Source organism: Hetaerina americana, unplaced genomic scaffold, assembly GCF_022747635.1.
Source record: "Hetaerina americana unplaced genomic scaffold, ioHetAmer1.1.p SCAF_1, whole genome shotgun sequence".
Lineage (NCBI taxonomy): Eukaryota > Metazoa > Arthropoda > Insecta > Odonata > Calopterygidae > Hetaerina > Hetaerina americana.
In genome coordinates this window covers 46438658-46457962 of record NW_027286069.1, presented here as the reverse complement: position 1 = coordinate 46457962, position 19305 = coordinate 46438658, and positions in this window count along the sequence as shown.

The window sequence follows — 19305 nt, the reverse complement described above, 5'->3', positions numbered from 1 at the left end:
TTTCGGACTTGGTTTTGTCGATCGCCTTATTAACCAGCTCCTTGTCGCGGCAAAATAAAAATAATCGTGCGGTGAAAATATGAAACGCAAATTCGAATCGAAAAAAAATATTACATGTGTATTAAGTGAAGTTAAATATTTTATAAACTATCCACCCAGACGTGATTGTATTATTCAAATAAGATGGACAGCGATATACGTGTGGTCCATTAGGGAAACTTATTAACACGAGCTTATGAAAGATATCATGCAACTCAGATTTTCCTCCCAGATTTAAACATCGGCATACGTTAACGAGCCGAGTGAGATCGGGTGGATGAAATGAAAAATGTGCAGGCTCGGTGAAGGATGTGTTGAATTGAAGAGGCTCAGTGATTTTCGATCCACCCAAATGTTTACGCCATAAAAGAAACAGACGTGAATTTACCTGTTTAGCAATTTCTGCGCCTTCCAGGAATATCCGTCTTGTTGCGGTTACATTCACCTATGTCGTCGGCTTACATATTTCCATGCTATGTCGAAAATTTTCCATTTTCAAGTGGGTCCAGTGAAAGGTTAACGCCAATTTTTCAGTAATCAAAAATTGGAGACATTAATTCCAATTGGACACTTGATAAGCGCTGAATGACTGCGCCACTATTAGCGCCTATTTGAATGAAAATACTAATTACCAGGTGTTTTTTTCAATTCCACAGATTTAAGTCTCCGAACGATAGTAATTTTTTTAAATCCTGCCGTGAGGGCAATCCACATGGGATATAAAGATCAGCAGGCTCTTGAATAGAGAGAGAAGTTTTTCGGTTGCATGGGTCATATTTCATCGAGAAATGTACCCGATAATTATTGAACTATTTCATCAAATGCAATAAGTAAAAGTGAGATTTGAATCTTAAGTAGCTTTCTGGCAAAGGTGGCATTACTTTTGGATATAGTGCGTCCCACATAGTTTGGCAAAGAGTAGCCAGCTACCGCAGAGCTGTGCGGCCATCGGCCTCCGCGGTGCCGGTGAGAGCGAACAGACAAAGAGACAATCTCCCGGCCAGCGCACCGGAGACCCGCCGGGAGTTTTGCCGCCACTCGGCCCGCTCCCACCGGACGGAGACTGCGCTGTTCCCCGCGAGTGACACGAAAATATGGGAATACAAGCGCACCGAGTTTCGCCGTGTCAGCACTCACTCTATATGCCCATTTCAACATTTTCAACGCAGGATTCTTTAATAGTACTTTCTGCGCGTTAATGATTGGGGACTTTGTCGGCGAAATGAAAAACATCGGTTTTCCAAGCTCATAATTTATTTAAGCCGATTTTTTACCTGACTTACACACACCAACGGTTACACGTCTCAATCATCCCCATCTAAGTCTCTGAATTCCCGAAAATCTCTGAAAAGCTGAAATTGTTATTTTTCTTGTTCCCACGGTAAAGTTTGTGAGCGGGTTGCAATAATTTACAAAAAAAATAATTCCATGAAAACACGTTTTACCTTTATTTTAAGTCGGAAGCAAAATATATTTTTAAGGATGCTAGAGCGAAGGAATTGAAGAAGTATAAGAGGATAACCAAAATATTAACGTTCATAATTTTCATATAAAGTGAAATATAGTTTTCTATCGGAGTATGAATTGATGGATGGATGGGTGGAAACATACAACAATTAATTTTCAGCAGCGGAAAATTAAATACTCAATAAAAGTAAAAAAACCAATTACCAAGCGTACTTGAGTCGTAATTGTTTGAAATGGATCGAGGACTATTATGTTCTCATAATATGTTATGCTTGCATAAGTTAAAAAGTACTGCTAACGAATAGGTTGTCTTTAGAATGCAGGGGACTTTTCTTTACTTCTCAGCTAATCATCCGGATGATGATATGTTTAAAAAAAACAGAGAGGTAAACAGGGAGAGACAACAACAGGGGTTTCCTCAAATCGTTGACACCAGAAACGTTTATGCCCGAGTATCGTGGAATGTGTTCGAAAATACTGGGCCGTGGAGAAGAGAAAGCACTCAGCTCGCGTTCCAACAAACATCACTCTGCCCCACAATCTCTTTAGAAGCTTCTGATACCAGGCACTGGAGGCGGATGCTGAAAATCAAAACTGATATAAAAAATTAAAAACGAGGAAGCATATATAAGAGCAGAGGAGGAGAAGGTCATAATCTGTGTTATACGAAAAATGTGAACCAGATGGAGTAACCGGACTTAAGACTCAGCGGATTTATCAAGAACAAAGAGGAACAGACGGGTTGATTCCACTATTATGAACAAAGCTAGAAAGCGTAGACTGAATAAAAAGTGATGCAATTAATATGCTCTATCCAGGCATAATAGAATCAACATATCATGGATACGTGAATAACTTCAGTCACTTAACCTTGGGGTCGAAAAATAAATCATGAACTCGTACAGGCATGACGACTGACTCCCTCACATTGAGAACCAGCGGTGATGGCATGAGACGTTGCTGGGATCGTCGAGGGGGGTTACCGCGACATGAGGGAAGCGTGCCGGGGCCTCCATCCCAGGCGATTCAGGGAGCCAATGCAGGACGGCATGAAGTAAAAGACAGAAAAATCTCACGTTCATCGTCAATGTCAGCTCCGGACAGTTTTTAAACTACTCGTGCTTAATATGCAGAATTGAGAGGAGACATTGAGCAATTCAGAGAAGGGGACGGAAGAGTGATATAGAAGACTTTATTACATTTCTCAGCGGTAATGGACAATTTCGAAGGCTAAAATATAAATTTCCATGAGTGGAACAAGTACCGTATCATTTTTTGCTGTCGTAATTTCTTAAGTTTCGGGGAGGGGCGCCATTACTTCAACAGAATACGAACAAATTTGGAAGTAAAGGAGAAAGGAATTTCCGAGACGCGGTTGGCCACGTGCACGAAAATCGTGGACGGGCTTCTCCCATTGCTTATTTAACCAATAAGAGACTAATACAAAAGTTATAGAATAGAATTCGCGCCTGTTATAAAATTATTGTTCTCAACCTAATGAAAATGCTTCATAATCATTCATCGAAGTCGAAAACCAAATCTCCCATTAAAACAGTGACACTAGAGTGACAGAAGTTCCCAATAATCATGTCTAATTAATGGGTACTTTATCGGTATTTGGGATGACATTTCTTGCCTCCAGTACTTAGCCGGTAGGTGCGACTCAACGGTTTCGATTGACATGCTAACAGAAAAGCAACTCATATAGAACATGCGCAAAGGAAAGAAATGCAGTCCTTGCGAATTCCGATAACCGTAGCGAATGGTAGCATATTCTTTGGAAGTGTCATATTTTTTCTGGGACTGTCAGCGCTCCAAACGGAATTAGCTATTTCGAAATCAGTTTAACGTATTAATTCCATGTTCCCAATAAAAAAACTAAAAAGCAGAATTAAAACATCGCGCATTCGGGGAGCAGAGAACTTTCATTCGTAGATAACGGTCTGCAACCCAACAGCTCCGACTTGACCGCTCAGTTTAATAAAACGAGATGAGTAAGCATATAGTTAAGAACAAGTGACGCATGCCTGGGCGCCTACTTACGTTTCAGTATCGGCTTCGGATGGCTCTGCTTCCTTCGCGACATTCGGACTCGCTTCGCCACTCACACAGGCTATCTATTCCCCAATGCGGTTTTGTTGTTATCATTCACACGCGATAGTTGCCAAGCATGACGTCACATTCCCGCTCCAATCCTGGTACTCCCACAATTCAACATGGCGCATGACGTTTAAAAACGCACAGGCGTAATTGCTAGTCTGCCGGACTTGGATGACACGCGCGTGATGAGCGCACAGTAAATATAGTTCCTCCCTACCCCACACGCGAAGACACTCGCGATGATCTCTTCCAACGGTCCACCACTGCTCCGGCGTGTCACGCGCTTCCAAAAAACGTTTTGAATTCTTCCCGCAAAAAAAAAGAACTAACGTCAAAAACGGTGGCACAAATTGATACGTATCACCGAGAAAAAACAACTTCCGAGACAAAAGGCATGTTCACTATTGATCACCCACTACTTCCCTTTCACCGCGTGAGATTTTCGACGGATGACAATGGAGGTACAAGTCAAAAATCGCGGTTTTCCGGGGCGAGCGAGTGCCGGCGGCCACCTGACACACTCGCACGATACACACCACCCGCGAACTGTCCGATGAATGCCGGAGAAGTCAGCTCACGCGCCACCCGATCTCCACCTCGCTCCCGTGCCGCCAGATGGCAGTAGAGTGCGGACGATTGAGGTCTCGCGACTCCGAGGAGGCGTGGAAATCCTGCGGCGGTGTGGGGATTGTTAGAGCCTGCCCCGAAGGGAAGAGTTCGGCGTGTCACTCGACGATCAGGCGTGGACAAGCTACACAGCGCTGGGGGTTAATCCAAACAGCCGGGGAAGAACAAGGTTTCCGCCGCGGGAAATATTTCTTCTACTGGAAAACATACTTCGGCTCGGGGGCGGCTCTAACGGCGCGAGACACGAAAAAGAATATTGCAAGAATTTCCCTAGAGCACAGGTGGTGGGAGTCTCGTCCAATCGGCGTAGGCCCTTGGCTTAATGCCCCGCCTATTGGTCATCGGTTCATTCGCCAACCACGGTCAAATTTCCATTCCGATAATAAGCCTCCCTTTGCGTATAATGCACGGAATCCTACGGGAAATCCACCATACTAAGATCATTCTAAATATTCAGTGTCATGCTCCTGCCGCGACATTCTTGTGAAGGCGAAAACGCCCCAATGTACACCCTTCCGTGTCTCCGAACACCTTTTATCTTCTAAAATTATTATCCATATTTCCAACAATTAATTATTCACGCCAATAAGAAATATATCAATCGACCTCAACGAGACGCCCTTTCCTGAACTCTGCCCGTCATGAGAATGACAATTTCAATTTTCTCAGTAATTTAATACATCTAATTGTTCCAGTTTCTGAAACGATTAGATTACAGGTATGATAACAGCATTCCAAATAGATGAAATAGTCCGAACGAAATAGTTTGAACTAAAGAAGACTCATATTTGTACCCTTTTAGTCCATTTCATCCATCTCAAAGATGTACACCACGAGTGGAAATTTCAATGGAAGAATAATTGAAAATAAAGGAAAACTAAGCATGTAAAATATTATAACTATTAGTATGCATTCGGAATGTCGTCAAAAATTGAAATCACTATATTTATTAATAGCATTTGCATTGTGATGATTCGGTAAAATGACATGACAACCTGACAGGACATTAGGAATTAGGGACAACATGGTTGTCGCCTACCTTCATGTAAATTTCTCAAAAATATCTTTGCGGATTGAATTTGTTAATCTTGTGCTGTTATGCTATTGCTTACAAAATAGAAACCAGTCGGGGCTACATAGATTTATTAAAAATTCTTTTAAGAGCATTTTTAGGATGTTTTCCCATACGGTTTTATGCTGGAGTTGGAAAGTTTATCCGTCACATTCCTGTTATAGAATTTCTGAGACAGTACGGAAAGACAGGCAAGTGACGTGACATCATTTTCGAGTTCTTATTTTTACTTTGGTCTAACAATTGTCTTCAGTTAGATCTTACTTTGGGACCAATTAAGACAGGCAGGAGAAGTATGCTGCGAACACGAGTATTTTTAGTTATATTGGTTAAAAGATAGAGGAAAGCAAGAAATAAACATTAATTCCAGAGGGCTGGGTCCAAAAGAGAAGAGATTATTTTTCACATGATCCAGAAGAGTGGTTTAATGAAGACCATAATGAAAAGGAAGAAGGAGGAAAAGAATTACTGAAGAGGGTCGAGGACTAATAAAGGAACTTAAGATATGGTACGCAAATCTGTCAGTTATTATAACAAAACAAAGGAATTGGTAGAAAGCAAAAGATTAGAAGGACGATAAAAAACTAATCAAAGGAGTGTTAACAATAATATTATTCCTAAATCTATATCTACTGTTACGATTCCGTTGAAATAAAACTGCTAAGTTCAGACGTTCCCTTCTTAAATAAATTACACAGGAAATAAACTCACTCATGACCTTAAGTTTTTTTATATTTTTGTTCTCTTCTTTTGTTCAAAAGCAAACAAATTATAGAGGACAATCTTCCACAACAAATTATAAAGGAAAGGCTAGCTAAAAAGAGTGCTCAATGGTTGGAGGATTTTGGTTTCACTTTTAGATGGAATTATTGAAATTTGTCCCCGAAAGAGTAAAATAAGGCCGGGCAATAGTCTAATCGAAGCGAAGCCATGAACGGTATGAAAAAAATCGAACGTTATGAATACGTTCTTTTGTAATGTCCATTTACGAATCCCACAATCCTTGGACGATTTCATGTCCCTCTGAATGCTGTTTTTAACCTCAAGTATGGGGCAGCCATTACCATTACCATCCATATGATTGCAAGTAGAACATGATTGGCGTAGTAATATTCATTTCAATTACTTGCTCAAACATTAACGTGTTCACTTCAGTACCGTTGTGTGTGAATCTACGTCATGTACAAAACCACCATAATCTTTTCCCTTTCCACAATTTTGGTGCCGTTAAACACTGTTAAAAACTACTGGGTTCATTACCATTCTATTTTTTCTGGGTATCGATAACTTACACGAAGCCACGCCTGGTTCTTTAATTTAATTTGCCATATTATTACCATGAGGAAGGGCAGGTGCTCAAAAGATTTGAAATTTCGTCATGGCAAAGAATACTCCGAACCCTATCCATTGAAATAGTTAGGAAATAAACAGTCAAGTGCCTGATTATAAAATGCATACGTAGGATAGACGTCTGGCTTTATATTTATATTACTTGCCGAGCGCGGCAGATCAATAAAAATGTGAAAAACATAAAATGAGGCGAGACACCTCAGTAAGGCCGCCAAATAATTCTGTGAGGTTACTAAAATAGAGTGGCTAGAATTGAGCGTACATTCCAGATCTGTAAATTAAAATAGAGGAGCTATTATAATGCGTCACACTCGCATTAGAAATTGAGAAAAGAGTACAGAAAATCTGAAGATAAAAATTTGAAGAAATAATTTTCATCTTGAAACCCCGATTTTGCTGTTAATTGCGAAGTTGTGAGTCGGTATCCTGACGATCAACGGAATACTTTCCTATTTGAATGATCTCTAGGGTGTTATTTTTTAAAAAGATCATATAAAAGGTATTACAGCAAAACCTTAGGTCACCGTTGGGGCGGCGTGACGCCTGAAGCCTGGCAGGTGGCAGAGCATGATTGTCGATTGAACTACTCTTTCGTGACCGCTAATCGGTCTTAAGGAAGACGGATGGCTTAACAGCGTTTTGAAATTTCTCGGCTTAATTCCGATTATTTTCTACTGCGTCCGTGTTCATTAGAGTAGTCCTGATTACCAAAATTTGGAAATGTCATCAGCCTCTTACGTCATCCCATGACCATCCGGTCAAAAATGTCACGGATTTGTTATCAAATTACTTGAGAATATCATTTGTTCACTTCACTGCACAGTTTATTTCCAATTTTTGGCTGAAGAGATCACGCATGAGAAGGGCACATTATCTTGTCATCTTTGTCGCTTCGTTGTCACACTTTGCAGAACTTGAAAATGTTGCTTTAAGGTGGTTCTAATGTACGGATGCATTAATTTAATTATGTCGTTCCATATTTTGCTGGATGCAACGCGGCAGAAAATTTGAGACACGTAAGGCTCCATACTCGCACTATTCACTCTCGGAGGCCCCTGAGGCAACATCAATTCGTTGCGGAAGTCGGAGCTCGAGTAGAAGGTGTTGTTGCTTCGTTTACTTCACTCACGAAAAGATTTGAAAGATATTTCACCTTTTGCTATGCTCATACTTATACTTGTCGTATTATGCTTAGTCATATTTAGCTATCTGGCTACCAATAACGAACAAAACAGATAAAATAAAACACCTAAAATAAGATAAATGAATTGAGTAAATAAAGTAATATGAATGAATAATGAATGAAACAAACGAAAAAAATAAATTTATGCTTTGTATGTATCATATATAAATGTATACTTTGTCAATCCATACCAAAAAATTCCCCATCCTACGGAATTATTCATAATCCAGGCTTACATATGAACATCTACCCTTTTCCTGTGGAAACGCTGTCTTTAATTCTTTCTTCGGGGGTTACAAATGGATTTCCACTATCGGCCTCAACCATCTCTCAAATCTAACCTTCTTTCGCCTTTTTTTATTTTCTCACCTTAGTAGGCTAATTTCAATTAATCTTTTTACCGAAGGTGTCCACAACCATTACACTCTTCTTGCCTTCGGCATTAATTCCCTGTTGAGCGCATGACGGAATCTGAGCGATAGACAGGAGTTAGGGGTAATCATGGAAAACGAAATGAAGAAGATTTTTAATGCACAAAAATGCAGGGTTAATGAAGAATTAAGGTACGAGGGAATGAATTTGGGAAGTAATATAGACGTACATTTGAATAGTAACAGGAGAAAATGGCATTAAGGGGGAGGGTTGTACAAATAATGGTAAATTAATGACCGGAATGTAAGCAATGTGTAAAAGATTGAATAGCGTTTTTACAAAGAAAGTTGGTGTGGTTCAGTAACCTACCCGTTTAGGAAAGAATAGGAATGCACATTGGAAGCTGTTGAGATTTAATATAGCGGACGGAGAAAATAAGCTGCATAGATAGTAATACAAACAAGGAAATGCTTGATATGGCGGGGAACAAGTCTGGGGGATATTCGGATAAGCTGGTAAAAGTGGTAGAAGTAGACATCATGGATTTTGAAGTCCGTAATAGAAGAGATGTCTTGTAAGCGCAGCGGAAAAAAATCAGGATTTTTATGAGGTAGAACGTAAGAGAAGCAAAAGAAAAAAAAAGTATTAGATAAAAGTTATTTCTGTAGCTCGGACATGTTTTTAGAATTTTACGATGCTGCGTTATATTTTTAGGAGCCGTTCAAATCCTCACCTATATTCACCAGACTGCCATTAATAAAATATACACTAGCATGGTGAAATACTGGAAAAAATTGCATTAATCTATTAAGGAGGTGAAATTAGTAGTTTTTATAAGTACTTAAACGAGAGCGACAACGAAAGAAAGTCAGGCAAGACCAAAGCGTGACTCAAAAGAATTCGATAATTCTTTTCGAAAAGAATAACAATACAAGTAAATAGCAGGCTGGTGCAAGATCCATCTCATCGGGGGGGAACAAAACGGTTTATCGATTAATTATATTTATGTTTCACATACCCGCGTGAGAAAAGCGGCAACCTATTAAATTTTATCGCAATATCCTCTGAATCCTCTACACCTAAAGATTTTACAATTCGACTCAGTAATAGGAACAATACTCAAACATGTGTTGCCATATTCTTCTTTGAAGCCGAAGGGAGGAACAATTTTTTTCTTCATATTTGGAGAACATACAAATTCCAATCTCTGTCGTTTTACGGCATATTTTTTATTTTCATCGGTATTGAATACGAGAATATTTAACATATATTTGGTAATGTAGAAATGGGATAGCTCTATTCGATGAGCTCAAAATAGGCCATTAACGATTTGCTGCTCATTGTTTACGAATGGATTCGATCAATTTCGTTTAATTTTTATGCGATGCGTTCAGATAACGATTCTATTCTGTGTATTCCAATCGTATCACCCCATTCTTTCGCGCACAAAACTAAAAGGATGAACCGAGCTAAAGAAAATTTTACGACTTACGATAGATCTATTTCCATTCTGATTTGTTAGTTTGATTTAAATGAATAAGCCTGCAATCGAATATGCGGATTCGATTGAAACAATACATCTTACATCAATTTATTCCCCCGAATCCTTTTTTATATATTGTGATAAGAACCGCAGCCTTGATATTTTTGCAGGACGTATGTTTATACGAATGAAACTTCATTTTGTTTTCACGCTGCAAGGCGTTTAATTTTATGAGACACTTCACTCTGGGGACAAGCCGAGTTTGAGGGCAAACGACTAATAAAAACAACTGTGAAACAATATTCCACTTGTCTGTTTCTTCGATCTCATAACTCTTGATAGAGTGCACGATATGGCAATGAAATGCGGAATCGCTGACAGGGATTGGCGATCCACTGAAACTATAGGACAGTTTGAGAGTAAAATTATATCCAAAATTGAAGTATATTGCGCTATATGTCTTACGAGAAACACGTATTTGGGAAATGCGTTAATTATCCAATGCATTTTTAGAAAACCCCTCCAAGTCCCAAAGGAATCCGCGATATGTGTGCGCAATGGTCTCAAACTCGACCAACATTTCTATCTGGTAGCCGCTACCCATTAGGGAGCGTCCATCAATCGCGCGGTGTTTTCTGGGGCATATTTTGAACTCCTTCCTCCCCTTCCCTTTGTATCACGCGACTTTTACGACCTCGTCAGTTATTTGCTTCGATGTGTGCATACGGACTGGTATTTCAGGTTTGCTGCGTGTGTTTTGGATCATGGTGGTAGGTTTTCCGCTCGGTGCAACGTGGTGTCGCCATTGATGACCTCTTTACTTGGTGAAATTCATTCACTCAGCGTGAACCATATTTTGCTTTCCTTAAAACAAACAACATGAAGCTTGAATATCTTTGGTGGTTTTGATTTCAGCTAGACGAAAAGAACATGAACGATATGCCGGAAGAAATTTTCGTAAATTGAGTCAAATCGAAATCAGACAGAGACGACATTGCGTTTCCTAGCATGTTTCACTTATACGGAATCCACATATTGTGTCAGTTTCGCAAATTAAGGATCCAAAAATGAAGAAGTTTTTGCCGCGTGATGAACACTCTGCACGCCCATGTAATTATTCTACATTCTCAATATTCGCAAAAATATTCTGTGACTAACGAGACACTCAGTTTTCAAACTATAATACAACGACTTGCTGGACAGCTGCCAAGTGCACAATATGAAATTTACAACACCTACATGAGACACATCTTATGAGATGATGAACGATTAAATGAAGTAAAATCGTTCAATGCGAGATTACCACTAGATAAGTATGGGAAATGAATTCCTCGTAGCGTCACCCCGAAAAGGCCCATAGGTACCTAGGAACCCTGTCAACGGGAGAATAAGACGCAATCTAGCTTAAACGTTTTCAGGCTTATTAAACATTCGTTCAATTACACAATCCTATTTTAAATGAAATCTTTTACAACCAATTAAGTTATGGATTACGATTTCCATTTAATAATTATTCTTTCGCTCTTACAACGTATTGTGCAGTCATGCTTCCAGAAGTGGCTAAATGAAAACTCGAAAGCGAACCTGTTATCAAATAATAAAATAAGAAGTTTGATGGGAGGGAGTTCAACTAGAGTTTTAGAATTTCGACCTCTTCTATCTTTTGCGAACTGCAATTATGCTTCTGTATACTGTACGTATTCACTGGGTAGTGCATGGTGGGACTTCCAGAAAATGGCCTAGTTAGAATTTGTGCCACCAGATGCAGTCCCTGAGCTTACTCCCTGCCCCAGAGATTTTTCTTTTTATCTCCATTTGAGTACATTTCCTTTGATGACTACAAAAAAGCGACGCGGAAGGTAGCCAAATCACCAAATGATTGCCTGAGGAGTGGTAGGTACCCCTTTTTCTACGAAACTGTGATGATATAAGAAGTGAAATAGCCCTCTCAAATAGAATAATTTGTAGATAAACAATTCCCTCATATGTATGTGTAGGGGCAAATCGTGAAACTACATTAGCTATTTAGGAAAGCAGTTTTGAGTGCTAGACAAAGGCCCAGCGAAATGAATGAATGTGGATTGCGAAGAACGAGCATTTTGAGATTTAATGAAAAATTCTGGATAGGTAGAGTAGTACCAGAGGTTGAAAGTGCAAGAATGGGGATAGCCCTTCGAATGCGAGCGGTCCTTTTCCTGCAGTACAATAAATAAATTTTTATAGCTAATATTGCAAGGAAACCCAGGAACATCGTACTTTACATTCATATGAATGGACTATGATGATGCGGAAGCGAAATAAGTACAGATGGATTATCAAGGAAGTAAAAGGAGTCAAGTCTGAAGATAAGCTGGTAGTTATACACGATGAATATTGGGACAGAATCTACGGATGAGGTCGAAGAGGAAACAATTATTGTTTCCAAACGAATGATGTGACACTGAATAATTGAAGTATCTATATAGGATAAGAGTTACAGAGGATGATCTAAGATGAATTACGAGAGGCAGGTAATGAGAGACGTAAGCGCACGGAACTATGATGGGATGAAAAGACTGGCAGGATACAGGGTAGCTTGGTGCTTTGCAAACAAATCGATTTCACCATCCATGATGATGAAAGTACACCTGTATTTCTCCTCTTGCATGTGTCACTTGTGCCTTTATGAAGCTGCGTTGAAGGATCATTTCTTATTTTCAACCAGTTAAAAGTGCAGCGAAATTATCCGTTTTAAGTATGTTACACGAAGTTGTCTGTTTCCTATTAAATGTGGAAACTGCTGAATAGTGGACATATTTTCCAAACTCAAGCTCTGGGACAGAGCAATAAGCGAGCCAATAGGCGAGGCTAACGCTCCATAACGTGACACCTCTAATTGTCGTTTTTATTAATATCTAGTATTTTTTCCTGAATTGTGCTAATTAATCATGTATGACAGGACTGAAAGGAAACCGATTGATACATTTCAAGGTATGGTAAGGGAAGAGAAACGATTGTTGGGAGAAATTTGAGGGCAGGACAAGTGGAGGCAGGCAATACTACTACTAAGATGCATTCCATCTACACCTACCTATATGGGTTAAATGGAAGAAGGGACTATTTGGTCTCAATTTCGCCCAAATAAAGACCTCTATCTATCTATCTATCTACACTCTACTCCGTAAGCCACCACAATAACGTGCGGCAGGGGGTGTTAGATCATCAGCCATTCTAATTCTACTCCACTACTTCCACATGCATGTGGCAACCGGCATCAACCGAAATGGCACATGGAAAGAGGGAAATTGGGCACCATTCATGCAACATCTGTTATACACATTAAGAATATTATACTGTAAGTAACTATTCCACTATCTGCGAAGATGACCAAGATGACAAATAAAGAAGCCCATTAAAAAGGCCGGGCTCACATGAAACGCAGTCACTAAGCACCAGTTGGCATTCTACTCTAGAAGGGTGGACAGTTCACAAATACATAAGCTATATGTCTATACTATCTACATGACATCCCGCCACCCAGCACAAGAGAGCGTGGTGGGGGCGTGAGGAAGCCAGCAATGAAGTGAGTTCAGGGGAAATGTAACTTATATGCTCCTATTTTCGCTTTTGCTTAACGATTTTTGTCTTAGTGTTTCCCCCTTGAGTCAATGTGGCGAATAGTTCGTGGGAAAACAAATTCTTGAATTTCTCCGTTCAGCAGTGCCTCTCTTATTTATAGACAAATTTCTGTCCAATGGGTGTGATTTAAAGGTTGAATCCTGTACTTCGGATGCAAAACTACACGATTGGTTGTCTTTGTAATAGTTTTAATCTAGCTCACAGTCTTCGCATATCTAAAGGTTCCCATCCCAGATCTTGTAGTAAATGTGTGACGCTTTGTTTTCATCGGTACGAAGTTTTCACAAATCCGGCTTTATATCCATTTTGCTTCCATGAATTAGTACAATTCTTTGTGCCCTGATCAATGAAGTTTGAGTCATTTAGCAATGAATTTTATTTGCGGCTAGTAAGAAAGTCCTGAGTCCAGTTTATTATTATCGTTTAATCTTGTAACTTTTGCATCAACTTGGCGTGTGGGACTTCATAAATTGCCTTTCTAAATTCCAAAAATCGCATCTACTTGTTATTTCTTTCCTACAATTGTATGACGTGTATAAAAAATATCCCCCCATTCAATTCGTATCTCTCCTTTCTGAATATGTGTTGTTTGCTGGATTTAATATAAATAAATGAAAGGACTAACTTTGTAGTTCCACACGAAAACCGTTTTCGTGTGGAACTACAAAGTTAGTCCTTTCATTTATTTATAATGAATCGGTTCCATAAAATTACGCCAGAAACCATTAATTATGCTGGATTTAAGTTTGTGGGTGGCGAAGAATGTGACGGTATTACTAATAATGATATGATCTAGGACACGCCCTTGCGGCGGCTTGCGGGGTATTATGTAGATGTAGATGTAGGACTTCACAGGAGAAGGTGGGAAGAGAAATTGGTCGGTAATGACTGGGGCCTTATTTATTTCCATTTTAAAGATAGGTGTGAGGTTAGCCATTTTCCAGTTCAGGGAAAGTACGCCATGTGTATTCTAAGAAGAGCTTAATTTCGGGCACGAGCTCTTTCATTACTCTAGCGGGAATATCCTCCGGGTCCGGTGGATACTCCCGCTCGAGCTCCTTTGTTTTAATGTGAAGAAGTTGTTGCAATATCCCTTTGAGCGTACTTATAATGTAATCCATATCTCTAATGCATCTGTTTGGGCATTCACGGGGTAAATTTGTGCCGTGAATACATAAATATTTAGAATGCTTTGAAATAAATTATTTACAACTTTCACTTTTTGGGTGCAGTCTGTAAAGATATTAAAGTTGAGTATTAAATGGACCCTATGCTTAGACATCTTCCCTACATTTCCCGAACGCATGATCAGAAAGATTTAGGGTCATCCTCCAAGTAATCGCACAGAATTTTCCTATTCAAATTGGTTAGGAGCTTTCCTTGACTCTTTTTGTTTCCGTACGATAAGTTCAGTATTTTTCGGGTCTATTTAAAAGGCTTTCATCTGCTGGTTTAAAAGTTATTTTTGTATTTAGAATGCAATTTCCTTGGTTTCCTGAAAGTTCTTCTAACCTCGCCGCTGGAACGCGGTCCGTTGCTTTCGTCTTTTGTTTTGCTAGGAATATAATATCTCTATACCGTATCCGATCAAATGCAATAGATACGACTTCCACTACGTACCTCCCCTTAGTTTCAGTTCCAGCGTTGTTTGCTTTTTAATGAGTAATAGTAGGTTTTTCTTAAGATAGTCGGCAAAATCCTTGAAATTCCCTTCTTGAAAAAGGATATCTTTTTTCTTGGTTAAAGGATTGCATTTATTAATATTCCTTTCTATTCTCACAAATTAACGAGCCTGATCAAATGTCGTGCGATTATCCTTTTATTTAAGTCATGGCGTGATATTACATATAGTAATTGCCACGAAGGTTCATTTCCGCTAAAATAAAGTATTCCTTTTCTCAGAGAGGGAATTTTTGAATTGCGCTAAATTTTTCAAGTAATGTTTGGTCTTCAGCTCAATGAAATATTATATTTCGATGCTCATTCACTAGTAAAGTCAGCATTATTTTGAAAAGAAAAAAAAATATTTTCGAAACAATCCACGTCTATGATTTCACTCGTTAGACATTGTCAATGGAATGAAGACAGATAAACCCAAGCGGGAACTCTAGGAATCCTGTTGGGAATAACTAAGAGCTTGGATACTGAGGCGACTGGGAAAAAGGTGTCAAGGAGTATTTAACCGTCTGAAACTAGCAAAAACGTACCCCGAAATCACCATCAAAAGGCTACAAATATTACCAATGGGCAGTAAAATATCAAATAATATGGGAAACGATGCGGATGGTAGTTAAACAGGTCTGAATGGCTTCTACCTTTCAATACCTCTCCTGTGAGTCAACACAGGGGTAAATGGGAGATTCAATACCCTGCCTGCTTAAAATTAGAAAAATTATCCATAATACGCGAAATGTGATAAGCGTATTACAAGGTCAGAATTACATGCAAGAAGGGAAACGTACAATTCAATCCCTGCGCACATTAGTAGTAGTGACAGGCTATAATTATTTGAAATTACGTGTGCCCTTCAACAAGTCCTTAGAAAATTCAAGACATTGCGCTCGTAGTATCGGAAAAGACTAACTGTCCGTAAACCTTGCCTGTCAATAGAAAGCTATTTCAGATTCAGCTATACACACCTCGTGGTTTTATTCTCATAGTCGATTGCAGCAACAGATTATTATCTCTTTAGAAAAATGAAAAAAATGAGTTTCGTGCAGTGATTAAAATTTCTATTTAAGAGGCTAACATCAAATCACAAGAGATCAAATCCCAATTAAATGAAGTTCATGGCACATCTGTTCCTATGTTTTCGACTATTTACAATTTGTTAAATGAGTTTAAATGTGGCCGTACATCCACAAATGATGAACATCGTTCGGGACATCCAGTGAAAGTAATTTTCTCTGAAATTTTTCGCAATAACCACGATTTGGTTTTGAGCGATCAACAAATCTAAGTTTACGAAATAGTAGAGGCCACAGGCATATCACAAGGTACATACAGTATTTTCAAATTTCCACGAAAAATTGGATGTGAAAAGAATCTCACATTTTTCAATCAATCTCATGGAGAATAAACGCAATCGCGTGGTCGATTCGAAGGCTAGTTTGGCATCTTTCTGTCACAATCCTGAATAATTTCTGGGTCGATACATTACTGTGAGCAAAACATGGACGTACTACAAAGGAGCAAGGCGTGCGATGCACTCGGGATCATCTGTATAGATTGATTGGAAAAATGATAAACGATAAATGGAGAGTATCATGTGTTGTTATTGCACTGGCTGAGCGAATAAATCAAGAGAAAAACGTCCTAATTTGGCAAAGACAAATATTCTCCTCCATCAAGACAATGCGCGGGTGCACAACTGCGGAGTTTCTACGGCGAAAATCCTAGAATTAAAGTTGAAATTATTAAAACATCCACCGTATTCACTAGATTTGGCCTCCAGAGGATTTTTTTGAAGATCACTGGCACAATACCTCTTAACAATAGTATACGTGTAACGTACTATACTGAAACCCTAGACTAAGCTCATTCACATATGAAAGTCTGCGGATTATACAAAAGTCACCCGTGAACTCGAAATTGTTGGACATGTCAGATTTTATTTTTTAAAAACATCACGCTTCATTAAGTTAATTAGTTAAGTTTTGCTGCATTGCAAAAATGTCCCCGAAAAAAAAATCACAAAATACACGCACAAGTGAATAAAAATAACCGTAGAAGTGAAAAGTAAAATCATTAATTGGCGAGAATGAGGTGTGAGCGTGGCTCACATGTGTGTATCTACAAACAATCGCTTGACATAAACGATTTGCGCTATCTTCAAGAGCAAGGGCAAGATTAAGGAGAGAAATACTTAAAGGAGTATCTGTCTCATTAATCAGACATATCTACACAACGGTTATGTATTCTTAACGATGTTGAAAGTTTGCTTCTCATATGGATAAACGAAAAATAATTGCAATGCGACACTATTGAGGAGAATATCTTTCGTGTGAAGGCGAAATTGGTTTTTGCCGACCTCGTTAAGAAGACGCTAGGATCATCGACAGCCGAAGAGAGTATTTAGGAAAGCTCTGGGTGGTGCGAGAGAGTTAAATGAAGAACCGGCATTTGCAGCGTTTTGAGCCAACGTGAAATAGCAGGCTCAGGCTCAAAGGCAACCGTGAACTTCATGGGCAACTTCAAGAAGCTTCTAGATTCTCTGTTACCTACCCAAATAGGTTTTCAATGGTGATGAAACAGGTCTCTTCTGGAAAAAGATGCCGAAGCAAACCTATCTAACAGTAGAGGAGAATGAATTGCCAGCCAATGAAAGAACGTCCCACACTATCTTGTGCATATTCAAGCTGCGATTTTAAAATCAAACCCCTGCTTTTTCACCATTCAGGAACTCCAAGAGACTTTCATTGGAGTGTCCAGGAGAGCAGGCTAAATGTGCTTAGTTTTCTGCAAATCGAATTCGCATTCCAGGTGGGTTCATTCCGCGATAGAAGAAAATATGGAGACTATTAACGATCCTAAACAATGCATATTTAATTTTCTTTGAGTTAAACTTACATAATTTATTTTTTTTATGGAACGTATTATTGGATTTTACATTAGTTTATGTGGTGAAAATTTTTAATTCACCGAGGAAGATTCTGGGCCGAACAGTGCTCTTTAAGCCAGGTTCCACTGTAATTAAATCAACGGAAGCAGGAAAGTGATTTTCTCAGCACTTAAAGCACGGTGCAGACCATAAAAACACAACAAAATATCTTCATGTGAAAACTGATGCCTTTATAACTCTTGTATTCAACGGATGCTGAAATGCATAATTCCCAAAGGCTATGAAAGCAGTAATATATACCCACCCAAAACGAGCTACGAACACTTGGAAGAACGTGCACTTACCACATCGAAGCCATTGTCGACTCTAATAACCTCTTCTCCTTGACATCCGGTTTCTCAAACAGGTCCTAGATCTTCTTCTGCCCGTTGCATTGTTAATTATTCTAATTACTTGTCTCCTGCACCCGGCATCTTTCTAGACCCGTTACGTCCAAATATCACAATTTTCTAATGCTTGCCGAAAACTCCTAGAGGATACGGACAACCTGAAGCGTCCCGAATACAAATGAAAAAATAATTATAATTTACAGCAGTTGTTAACACTGGTTTTTCATCAGTAATCATAAATATTTAAATCGCAATTCGTCCAACCTCCAATTCAAAACCACTGACAATAGTCCACGGGTAAGTATAAGCACTGTATAAAAAATCATTCGTTGAATCTGTAATAAGAGTAGTGAATACATGATATAATCCTAAGTATTAATTATCAACCAAGTTTCAGACCTAACATTTGTATATTCCCTGCGCTACACATTCTCATTTAAAGAATTCAGTTTCGTACATTTCCTTGTAGAAATGGAACGGTTTCTGCTTTGTACGATGATTGTGAAAACCGTCAGTAACTTAACAAATTACTTTCAGCAGAGAACGCTTTATATTCCTAAATTGGAATTATAAATATTTGTATTTTATCAATATTAGTAACAACAAATACAACATAATCTTTCTCACATTTTTTATGTTTAAAAATTGGTCAGTGACAAGATAGACAGAGATAACGATCCAAAAATTACTGTTAATCAACATATTACATAATATTGTTGCTTAAAATCTAACTCACTCTACATTCAAAAAGATTTAATATACTTTAAGTATTCAAGCAATTAAAACAAGCGGATCGTGAAAAGAAAAACTCGCCTAAAGTCGCTTCCGGGTCACATGGATGAAGCTTTCCAATTTTTTATGATGCTTATGCATGAAAATTTAAAACGAATCAATGCCTTAAAATAAGCCAACCTTTCTAAAGTTATCACATATACACATCCTATAGACCATAAGTCAACTTTTTCCATCAATTACAAGTACATTAGCATCACTTATATAGAACTTGTAGCGACTATAAAAAAGCGTTATAACTCAAACAATATT